Below are 12,931 nucleotides of genomic sequence, written 5' to 3' on the forward strand. Positions count from 1 at the left end.
CCTGTTAATTATTAAACTCTCAGCGAAATTTATATTATCGAGGTTTGATCTTTGCTGCATAAGTATTTCGAAAAATGAAAATTATCTTCCAAGGTAACTCTTGAGTATTATAAAATTCCAGCGAGTTTACTTTTACATTGTTGGGCAACCAACACTCAGTTACGATACAGGAACAGCTCAGCCAACAAAGCTAAGGGAAGCGTACCACCCTGGTTTCACCTCAACCTGCTCCGTCCACGACAAGACTCAAGTGACTACAAAAACTGCTTTTCATCATTTACAGCTTTTCATTATTTTTGCGCTTGCAACACGCCTTACAGTGCCACGCCGACGGCACAATTGACTCTCAACATTGTATTGTATTGAACTGGGGACCTAGAAACGACGGAGAGGCTTCGTCCCCGCCGTAGCCCTCAGTGGTTCACAACGCCACAACAGGTCACAGCAGTCCACTCACCCCACCGCCGCCCCACACCGAACCCAGGGTTACCGTGCGGTTCGGCCCCCAGTGGACCCCCCGGAAACGTCTCACACCAGACGAGTGTAACCTCAATGTTTGCGTAGTAGAGTAATTATGGTGTACGCGTACGTGGAGAAATTGTTTGCGCAGCAATCGCCGACATAGTGTAACTGAGGCGGAATGGGGGGAACCAGCCCGCATTCGCCGAGGCAGATGGAAAACCGCCTTAGAAACCATCCACAGACTGGCCGGCACACCGGACCTCGACACTAATCTGCCAGGCGGATTCGTGTCGGGGACCGCCACGCTTTCCCGCCCGGAATGTAGTACGTTGGAGCGCACGGTTAACCGGGCGTCTGACTCTCAACATTCTTATTTATAATTATTATTTATATTGGTCTCAGTAACAAAAACTGTGTCAGCTAAAATTATTTCTTGTATGGCTGCTGATTTTTACTGAATCACCTGGTTCATCATATTAGCCAACTGGGCGTCTTGTCACAATCCGTGCGGCTCCCCCCGTCGGAGGTTCGAGTCCTTCCTCGGGCATGGGTGTGTGTGTTGTCCATAGCGTAAGTTAGTTTAAATTAGATTAAGTAGTGTGCAGGCTTAGGGAGCGATGACCTCAGCAGTTTGGTCCCATAAGACCTTACCACAAATTTCCAAATTTCAGCCAATTAAAGGCGCACATATGAGCAGCAGCGAATAAAATAAATTATATAAAGGCTACTAAACATCCCAGTAGCAACGGGAGAAATATTTACTATAACACTACAAGAACGTTATTAACGTATCGTAGCTTCATTCATCAGTGGATAACTTCTACAAGGGTAGAGGACACACCACGGTATTACTCATTAAGAAAAAAAAGAAAAGAAAAGCATAATTCATATAAAGAGCCATTTCCATTCTAACAGGTCTAGTTTGAAAAGAGCCGGGCAGATAGCCCGCCGTCGACTTGTATTAAGAACCATCCCGACATTTGCCCGAAGTACACTCCTGGAAATTGAAATAAGAACACCGTGAATTCATTGTCCCAGGAAGGGGAAACTTTATTGACACATTCCTGGGGTCAGATACATCACATGATCACACTGACAGAACCACAGGCGCATAGACACAGGCAACAGAGCATGCACAATGTCGGCACTAGTACAGTGTATATCCACCTTTCGCAGCAATGCAGGCTGCTATTCTCCCATGGAGACGATCGTAGAGATGCTGGATGTAGTCCTGTGGAACGGCTTGCCATGCCATTTCCACCTGGCGCCTCAGTTGGACCAGCGTTCCTGCTGGACGTGCAGACCGCGTGAGACGACGCTTCATCCAGTCCCAAACATGCTCAATGGGGGACAGATCCGGAGATCTTGCTGGCCAGGGTAGTTGACTTACACCTTCTAGAGCACGTTGGGTGGCACGGGATACATGCGGACGTGCATTGTCCTGTTGGAACAGCAAGTTCCCTTGCCGGTCTAGGAATGGTAGAACGATGGGTTCGATGACGGTTTGGAAGTACCGTGCACTATTCAGTGTCCCCTCGACGATCACCAGTGGTGTACGTCCAGTGTAGGAGATCGCTCCCCACACCATGATGCCGGGTGTTGGCCCTGTGTGCCTCGGTTGTATGCAGTCCCGATTGTGGCGCTCACCTGCACGGCGCCAAACACGCATACGACCATCATTGGCACCAAGACAGAAGCGACTCTCATCGCTGAAGACGACACGTCTCCATTCGTCCCTCCATTCACGCCTGTCGCGACACCACTGGAGGCGGGCTGCACGATGTTGGGGCGTGAGCGGAAGACGGCCTAACGGTGTGCGGGACCGTAGCCCAGCTTCATAGAGACGGTTGCGAATGGTCCTCGCCGATACCCCAGGAGCAACAGTGTCCCTAATTTGCTGGGAAGTGGCGGTGCGGTCCCCTACGGCACTGCGTAGGATCCTACGGTCTTGGCGTGCATCCGTGCGTCGCTGCGGTCCGGTCCCAGGTCGACGGGCACGTGCACCTTCCGCCGACCACTGGCGACAACATCGATGTACTGTGGAGACCTCACGCCCCACGTGTTGAGCAATTCGGCGGTACGTCCACCCGGCCTCCCGCATGCCCACTATACGCCCTCGCTCAAAGTCCGTCAACTGCACATACGGTTCACGTCCACGCTGTCACGGCATGCTACCAGTGTTAAAGACTGCGATGGAGCTCCGTATGCCACGGCAAACTGGCTGACACTGACGGCGGCGGTGCACAAATGCTGCGCAGCTAGCGCCATTCGACGGCCAACACCGCGGTTCCTGGTGTGTCCGCTGTGCCGTGCGTGTGATCATTGCTTGTACAGCCCTCTTGCAGTGTCCGGAGCAAGTTTGGTGTGTCTGACACACCGGTGTCAATGTGTTTTTTTTTCCATTTTCAGGAGTGTATTTTACGGAATCCGCGGAAAACCCAAATCAGCATGGCGCGATGGAGACTGGGGAATCCATCCTCACGCAACTTCACATGGTTTATCCCTAGTGTACTGTACTGTTCTACAAAGATGTTATTGGATAATGTAAAAAGCTAGTGAACAGTATACATTCATTTCTCAATGGCGATCACAAGACACACTTCATACAAGTAATTTCGTAATGTAACACTACACACTTTCCACCAGCTGACGTCAGGACTATAGTGACATTGTTTGAGTTCCATTTTGTGTACCGCATTTTACCATTTGGTTGACTGTAAAAGTGAGTCAGCATCGCTCCATGTTGAGCTCAGAATGAAGATGAGCTGAGTATATTATCCATTGTAGAGCTTAGCTTCGGAGTAAAATTTTCCACAGTTTAGTGCGGAAGTGTAATGATTTTTAATAGAGAAGTTTTGTTATTATTACGTATCTGTGTTACATTTTCTTACCGACCCCTACTCTTTGTTACCTAAGCATAGTATGTATTACTTAATAGATACTTTTTAATTGTCTTTTAAAATAAGTTTGTTTCAGTAATCTCTGTAATCTCACTGGAGAATGTATTGTACGAACTGATTCCTTTGCTCTGGAATTAGTGCAAGAGTGAAATTGGCAGTATCTCGTATGCAGTTTTACGGTATTATTCGTCCGCTAACTGATGACTTATAGACTGGGGTTAAACGACCTAGCGCAGTGATTAAGTTGAAATCCGCGTCCGGTCACCCAGATCCAGGTTTCCCATGATTTCCCTAATTCATTTAAGGCAAATGTTGGAACATTTTCTTTGAAAAGGACTCAACTTAGTCCGACGGAGTCTCTAATGACGTCATCGTCGATTAGACATCAGAGTTTCATTTACCCTCCCTAAATGGAGACGCATTGACCCATTTTCGTCAGTAAACTAGGAGGTGCTGGATAATTATTCGAAAAGCTGAAGCACTGACATAAATGTGTTGCTTAAGCGTGGCATAGATTTTCAGGTGTATCGTACACGTGTCTACGTGAGATCGGTAATACGTCAAATGAATTTTATGAGAAGGTAATTTCTTTCTGAAAACTTGCGAAATATAGAAAAAGTCGTAATTCTCTGTGTGTAGTATCGACGTTCAAAAGGCTGATGTTCAGTTACGAATCAAATCTAAATCGTCAGTCTACTCCACTTTGACAATTATCTGTTTATCAGTTTGGAATTTAACCTCACGTGTCGTTCCTCTCATTGCGCGTATCCATTTCACTTGTTCCTTATTCTAAGCGTTGAAGTTTTGTAAATGGGTTAACATGAAAGTCCTTCCTCAACAATACAAGGACAGTATAACTACTTCTCTAGTATACGGAGACAAGATGGAGAGAGATGGCGTTGGTATCAGGCTTTCTTAATGTTGGCACATGTTATGTCAGAACGTATATCAAGCGTCAACTCGAATCGCGAAATATTCCCAGTTTTGTATACACAGCATGTTTCGTTCGATGGAAAATTCTTAGTTTTCTACAGTTTATAACCAGTGTAAATTCTTCTAAAGTTGATGGCGGATTATAAGGAATCTGGACCTTCATTTCCACCAGCTAAGGACGCTGGGTAAAATCAAATTAGGAAACTAACTTTTCAACACAATTTGTACTGTTTAATCATGTATCCAATTTTTTTGTGCTGATTTGTTAGTGGGGATGAGACATGGTGCACCACACATCTCACGCGTGAGACTTTCCTCATTAATTACTTTGCAAGGAGTAAAGTGATAATTCGCGAAAACATCATCTTCTAAAAGCGTGAGAAACGGCACAGATTGCTAAGCAAAATATAGATTTTTCTGTCGACTAGTCTGTTCCGAAAGCTGCTTTGGCAGTGGGACAGTATGTATTTGAAATACGAACTATTCATCTCATTTACATTATTCTAGAGGAGTTAGTTTCCACCTACTCCCAGATTTGAACATATTTGTGACTGAAACATTTTTTCATGACAGAGGATTAGTTTGTAGAGCGTCTAAAATCGCACTTTAGGAATAAGATCTATTCATTGGGAAACATTTATACAAAGTGCATTGACCCAAGAACAGGTTATATTGAAAAATAAGTTCTCTTTTTTTTTTTACTTAGGAGGTACAGTCTTTTACTGCAAGGGAAAGAACTTTTTATCTTGTCGTGGTACAATCTTTCAGTTCATAAATTTTTGATATAGTACTGTATACACAGTAGGGCGTGAAAAAAGTTTTATAAATGTGGCAGACAAGTTATTTACCATGGCAGAACGCTGGACAGTTGAAAATTTTGTTTACACGCGTATAAAAATTAGAGTCCTACAGATAACTACCGTCAGGCGACCAGACTTTAATTTTTTTCTCATTTAGGAGAAAATATCCGAGCACAAATTCCAGATAAAATGGTCTCTGTGAAATCATGGAAATATGAACATTTTTTAGCGCTATTCTCCGTTTATTTATGGTTCGCACATATTTAATTTACAATCAGGTGTAACGAATTTGAGTAGATATGTTGATAACAGATCCAGATGTTCCTGATGAACTAAATCCTTATGCAGGAATTCAGGTTCCGCACAGTTAGTCTTCACGAACCAGAACGTTTATAAATGTACCGCAGTTCCCAGTCGACGCTGAGAAGTAGGGAAATGAATGAGTCTTATCTTCCTAGTAAAACCAGATGCCTTTTACTGGTAGAACTATTCAGCTCAATCTGTAAGAAAACGAAAGTTTTCCTCTCACGCCTTGTATAGCCTACAGAATATTGTTGTTCTTATGATAGATCACATTCTTGGAGACTAGATGATGTTGCGGTAGGTCCACCTACACGTCTTCCCGACATTAATTCCCTTATTGTACATCTAATTTACTCTCTTACCAACTTCCGTGTTAGATCTGCATTGAAATTTCAGTCATTGTTCTTTTCTTGGCATTTTACTATACACTCCCTTCCTGTTATTAACTTCTCCATTGTCTAGTCCAGTGGTTCCCAACAGGTGGTCCGCGGACCCCCAGGGGTCTGTGAGCTATGCCAGAGGGGTCCGCAAGATGCTATTAGAATAAAAAATATATTAAATATATTTCGTATGATAACAGATTTTTTGTTTTGGCCGCTTCCTGCATGAGCACAGCTTTAGTGAACGCTAACTTCTGCGTCTAGCGTCTTCCTAGGGTGTAAAGAGATCGGCAGTGAGCATGAGCAACTTCTTATTCATATGCAAGCAAGATGGATTTATCGAGGTGGAATTTTGTCAAGATTTTTTGAACTTAGAGACAAGGTTCGTGTCTTCCTTCTTGGCACAAAGTACTCGGATTTTCTCACTAACTTCTCTTGGCTTTTCCTAGTTGCGTACTTAGCTGATGTGTTTGAACACTTGAATGTGTTAAACTTGAGTTTACAAGGAAAAAAAATGTAGACGTGTTCAAAGTTGAGGATAAGATTAGTGCTATGGTCAAAAAGTGTCAGATCTGGGCGTCAAGGATAGAAAACGAGTCACGAACTAACTTTTCTACTTTAAAACAATTCTTGGAGTCATCAGAGGAGAGTTTGCCTGACCAGATCAAGATCAATGTAGCCGAGCATCTACGCAGCCTGGCCACCACTTTTAGAGAGTATTTCCCTGAACCTGACGACAGATGGATTCGAAATCCCTTCAGCTGTGAAGAAATAGACAGAATCCAAGGCCTCACTGAAGAAGAGCAAGATCAACTTGTTGATCTGTCCAGCTGTGGTACGATGATAAACATTTTCATCGGCGATAAAATTACAGACTTCTGGGCATCAGCACGCAAGGACTACAAGAAACTTGGAGATGAGGCAATGAAAAAGATCCTTCCATTTGCAACCACATATCGGTGTGAGCAAGCATTTTCTTCCACATGTTTCATGAAAAACAAATATAGGAATCGGCTCGACATGAGGTCGGATTTCAGAGTGAAAGTTTCAAGTTCGGAACCTAATATTTCAGAAATAATGGACTCAAAGGTCAGATTGAACTCATCTCATTAAGAACTAAAAATTAAAACTAACTGTATGCTGATGGAGTACTCTATTGTGACTGTATTTTTTGAAATAAATAATACCTTGTATGAAATGAGTGTTTTCTTATTTTTCACACATGTCTGCTTAATGCAATCTCAAGTGTGGTACACTTGAAAGACCAATACACTCAGTTTTAATTTTTTCCTGTCATTTTCAGTTCATACTCAATTTTTATTTTTTTAAGGAGTTTGTTATATTAAACACCCAGATTTGAAGACAAAGATTTTGAGCAATAATAAAAAATTTAACAATAACAATGATGGCTAAATTGAAAAAGTTTTAAGCTCAATATTTTTTCAATAATGAATATATCAATGTTTTTTCTAAGAAACAAAAATAGAAAACGTATAAAAAGAGTCTTAATTTGGCTTTTTTGGGTACTTGATACTGTGATATGACAAGGTACCAGTCACGCTCGATGAGGGGGTCCTCAAGAAAATTTTGTTGGGAACCCCTGGTCTAGTCTATACCGTCTATGTTGACACTGTATGTAAGTCCTTCTCATAACAGGCACTATTCTTTTTAAAAAGTCTCCAGATGGATACAAGCGATTACGGATATTCGCGTGGGAATTAACAAGAAATTGTTTTTCAGGTCGGCTACAGTTATTTTACACCTTCATAAAGTATTTCTTGTATTTGCCAGTTAATACTTTTAGGAAAGTAATTTCACAGAGACAATGTTACCGTAGTCTAAGACGGGAACGGTAGCTCTGTGCAGGCTATCCGTATAAATGAGATTTGGCACGGATAGTTCGTCGCATCACTTACTCAACCTCAATAACGAAGAGTTTATTAATATCCCTATTAGATGTTTCCCTGAGGGAGTCTATACAAACATACTCTTGTCAGCCGCGCCGAATGCTGGCACCTAGGGTGGCTTTTGTCATGTGTTCGTTGCTCTACAGATGATGAGATATTTCCAATACTTTACTTTTGCAGTCTTTTCTTTTCCTTATCTTTCGAGAAAAATATCTTTTCCCCACAATGAGCACGTGCATGAAGGTAAAGTTAGTCGTTATAAAATATGAGCTACGGGAGTCACTCCAAAAGAAATTCACACCATTTTTTTTAATCCATCTTTTATTCTACATGTTTGATAGTTTTACAGTGTGTAGATACATCCTGTAGGAACAATATTTTCATTTCTCCACATAATTTCCATCCCTCTCAACTACCTTACGCCATCTTGGAACCAGCGCCTGTATACCCTCACGGTAAAATTCTGGGCCAACCTGTTGGAACCACTGTTTGGCAGCGTGCACAAGGGAGTCATCATCTTCAAACCTTGTTTCACAAAGAGAGTCTTTCAGTTTCCCAAAGAGATGATAGTGACATGGAGCCAGGTCAGGACTGTAAGGCGGGTGTTTCAGTGTTGTCATCCGAGTTGTGTGATCGCTTCCATGGTTTTTTGACTGAAATGTGGCCGTGCATTGTCGTGAAACAGCAAAACATTCTGCTTTTGCCGATGTGGTCCAACACGACTCAGTCGAGCTTGAAGTTTCTTCAGTGTCGTCACATATACATCAGAATTTATGGTGGTTCCACTTGGCATGATGTCCACAAGCAAGAGTCCTTCGGAATCGAAAAACACCGTAGCCATAACTTTTCCAGCAGAAGGTGTGGTTTTGAATGCCACTCCATTGATTGCCTCTTCGTCTCTGGTGAAAAATGATGGAGCCATGTTTCATCACCTGTCACAATTCTTCCAAGAAATTCATCTCCACCATTCTCGTACTGTTCCAAAAGTTCGCTGCATACAATTTTTCTTTGTGAGCCACTGTCAACATCCTGGGAACCCACCGGGCACATACCTTTTCTAACGCCAATACTTTCAGTATTCTGCAAACACTTCCTTCCCCTATCCCAACGTAGCGTGACAATTCGTTCACTGCGATGCATCTGTCAGCAGTCACCAATTCGTTAACTCTCTGCACATTGTCTGGAGTGTGTGCAGTACGAGGCCTGCCGCTGCGAGCACAATCTTCAATATCGCCGTGCCCGCTTTCATCACGTAACCTGCTTTCCCACCGACTAACTGTACTGCGATCGACAGCAGCATCTCTATACACCTTTTTCAACCTCTTGTGGATGTTTCCCAGTCTCGTTTTCACGGTACAGGAATTCTATGACATCACGTTGCTTCTGACGAACGCCAAGTATAGCAGCCATCTTGAAGACATGCTGTGACGGCGCCACTCACGGGATCAGGTTGAACTAAGTTTGACAACAAGCGGGAAGGATGTATCTACACACTGGAAAACTTTCACGCATGCAGAATGAAAACTGTATTTTTACAAAAATAGTGTGCATTTCTTTTGGAGTGACCCTCGTAAAATTACCCCAGTAAAGATTTCATAAAAAGTCTTTCAAAACAGATATTCGTTAAAATCTGTTACAGTGTAATACGGTCCGTACCACTATGGCACTTCGCTCGATGACTCTTTAGTAACCTTGTCACTGGCACAATATTAGGCAATATCTGTGCTGATGGTTTCTACGAAGTCGTGTTGGTGACATACTGTGCATGAAGAAGTCCTCGGCTAAGATCAGACAGTGTCCACGAACATGCATTGTGAAGCTCTATAAAATGATAAAAAAGGGAATCGAGGCAGGGCGCGCGAAGTGGTATTTACACACCAACAAAAGGATTACCTGGTATGGAGAATTTTTATCGAAATTTTATATGTACTTACGATCTTTTAGGAACGACAACAAAGCTTTCACAAAGCACAGGTCTTTCCTAGTTGGTAGAAATAGGTATACAGGGTGATTCAAAAAGAATACCACAACTTTAGGAATTTAAAACTCTGCAACGACAAAAGGCAGAGCTAAGCACTATCTGTCGGCGAATTAAGGGAGCTATAAAGTTTCATTTAGTTGTACATTTGTTCGCCATTTCAGCCAATAAAGTTTTTGGTCCCTTTTTCTTCGAAGGTGCTACTGTAACTGGACTACAGTATCTGGAGATGTTAGAGAATTGGCTGTTCCCTCAGCTCGAACAAGAAGCACAACAATTCATATTTCAGCAGGATGGAGCGCCACCACATTGGCACTTATCTGTCCGTAACTACCTGAACGTCAATTACCCGAGGCGATGGATCGGCCGCCAGGCAGCCCGTGACAGAGCACTTCATCATTGGCCTCCAAGAATCCCTGATCCTACCCCCTGCGATTTTTTCTTATGGGGGTATGTTAAGGATATGGTGTTTCAGCCACCTCTCCCAGCCACCATTGATGATTTGAAACGAGAAATAACAGCAGCTATCCAAACTGTTACGCCTGATATGCTACAGAGAGTGTGGAACGAGTTGGAGTATCGGGTTGATATTGCTCGTGTGTCTGGAGGGGGCCATATTGAACATCTCTGAACTTGTTTTTGAGTGAAAAAAAAAACCTTTTTAAATACTCTTTGTAATGATATATAACAGAAGGTTATATTATGTTTCTTTCATTAAATACACATTTTTAAAGTTGTGGTATTCTTTTTGAATCACCCTGTATAACTTAAAAGACTGAGCTTCTTTGACATCAAGTGTTTTCCAGTGAAACTCGTTTCAATTAAAACAGCTACAAATTCGGTAACATAGTTTCATTTATCGACTTCAGGGGTCAGGTTACTCGCATCGATTCTGACATGTCGTAGGGCACGAGTTAATTGCGAGTCGAAGCAGTTAGATTGAATGTTCTGTGGTGCCTAGACGTTCTGTTAGATCATTTCCGGTTAGTTCTCTCTCTCTCTCTTCCGACACCACACAAAAGAAGGGACGTTAAAAACTGCAGCATCATGTAAAAGGCAAAGTTTCATATCATCCTCGTCATAAAAAGAGTAGATGACGATCGTTGTTATATTGTGTGTTAAAACGCATGTCAAACACGATTCCGAAATGTTTAGCTCTGATTTGAAATTTGCATACCTACATTTAAAGCATTCCGTTTTCAGGCCACGAGTGGCCTACCGGAACCACCCGACCGCCGTGTCATCCTCAGCTGAGGATGCGGATAGGAGGGGCGTGGGGTCAGCACACCGCCCTCCCGGTCGTTATGATGGTATTCTTGACCGAAGCCGCTACTATTCGGTCGAGTAGCTCCTCGATTGGCATCAAGAGGCTGAGTGCACCCCGAAAAATGGCAACAGTGCATGGCGGCCAGGATGGTCACCCATCCGAGTGCGAACCACACCCGACGGCGCTTAACTTCGGTGACCTCACGGGAACCGGTGTAACCGCTGTGGCAAAACCGTTGCCACCCCTACATTTAGACGCAAGATATTTAACGCGGAGCGTGAAACGGTGCACTGCCGGTAGTTCCTTGGCACGTGTTTCACATCCTGAATACCGACCAGTGCGGCCTTAAGCAATAATCGCAATGTAATTGCATAAAAATGCCTAAGGGCAACACAAGGACAAAAAATAAACTGAACTGTGTTTTGAAATGTAGCTCTGAAAATGAAAACGGACTCGATGCATTTCAAACGTGTCATGCCCCGCCACTGCCGATCTAAACACGTTGATTATCACCCAATATTTCTGTACAGTTTACGATGTTGTTTAACATAACGCGTCCGATGTAGGTAGCAGACAGTGCTCCGTAACAAGTTATTGTACTCTACTAGAATATTCCAGTATTTATTTACTTTCATTGATGTTTTTTGCTCACTATTTCTGACACTCTTTTATTCCGTACTGTATCGACAGCTTCATCTTTCCCATCACCACAGCAGCTATTAATGTCCAACAATTTATTTTATGTTAGTCTTTCTCACCCGGAAAAGCTCAATACACGCCTGTGTGCCAGTATGAGGAAATGCCCATCTTGCAGGCCTACCTTAAAATGCTGAAACTTTAAGGAATGTTGGATACCGCCAGAGGATGTTGGTTCTCACTACATTTTCGAATTACACTAGAAACAAGATTCCAACTAGACTTTTTTTTTAAAAAAAAAGGCATACATTGTAGGATGATATTGATCTTCGGAACGTTAATAAGAACTGAATATAAAAGAACGTGTCGAATATTCCTGTTTATTTTGATTTCCAGAAATCAATTATGTAGGACTTTGAGCGGTGAAATCAGTTGATACTGGATCGGTTGCGTAGTTCTCGGATATAGTGGCTCGTTGCTAGAGAACACACAATAAAGAGAACACGGATGCTCGTACTGTTGTCTATCTGATACAGACTACATGATCAAATTGTTAACTCCATTTTCGTCAGTTAATTACTGAACAAGACGGTACGAACAACTGAACAATAAGTTCGATACCATTTAGGCGTCTTGCTGAATACTTGTAGACAAATTTACAAGCATGATACACTGTACCGAAAAGAATAGTGCTGTTGAGAGCACTAGTCTCGCGCCGTAACAAAGTCTGTCCCGGAATTCTTGGTTTGGGTTATCTATGTCGTTTTCCGCTGTACTCTAATTAAATGTACTTCCTACAACTACCAAGTCCTGATCCCATCATAAGCTGCCGTCGTTGGTACTACATATTCAATAATGGCACTGTCGGTCTGACATTGAAAACTGATTAAAAGTCAGTGTCTTCTTTCTGACTCGTCTAGAACATGCTCGGAATAGAAATTACACTCTTCCTGTCGAAGTACGAAACCGCATAGCTACGAAGATGATATCTTCATAACGGCATAGCTCAATAAAAATACACTGTCCAATTTTGCGATAGGTATGTTGTTCAAAAATTGGCCCAACTAAACTAATTTAGTTTATCTGTAACAGTTCCAAATACACAAGCCAAATTATTCCTTAGATTTCATTTAAATTAACATACCATGTAAACACGACATTTGCCTCGGGACTTCGATTTCATTACAACAATTTGTAGTTAAAATATAACATAAAAAGAGGAGCAAACTTAATGTTATAAGGTACAGAACTAATAAGTAAAATAAATTTTGTTAAGTGTGGACAATTGCCTTGCCAATAACGGCTGGCTGAAATTTGGCTGCGATGAGAGCGGCAAAAAAGTGAAGACGGAGTTTCGTCGCATTA

General features: G+C 42.4%; 1 protein-coding gene across 1 annotated transcript in view; it reads left to right on the plus strand.

Annotated features, from left to right (window-relative positions):
- The window catches only part of LOC124555740 (cuticlin-5), a 316,613-nt gene that overhangs the window by 81,375 nt on the left and 222,307 nt on the right, over positions 1-12,931 (plus strand). The gene's annotated exons all lie outside the window — the stretch shown is intronic.

The sequence above is a fragment of the Schistocerca americana genome, chromosome X, assembly GCF_021461395.2.
Source record: "Schistocerca americana isolate TAMUIC-IGC-003095 chromosome X, iqSchAmer2.1, whole genome shotgun sequence".
NCBI lineage: Eukaryota > Metazoa > Arthropoda > Insecta > Orthoptera > Acrididae > Schistocerca > Schistocerca americana.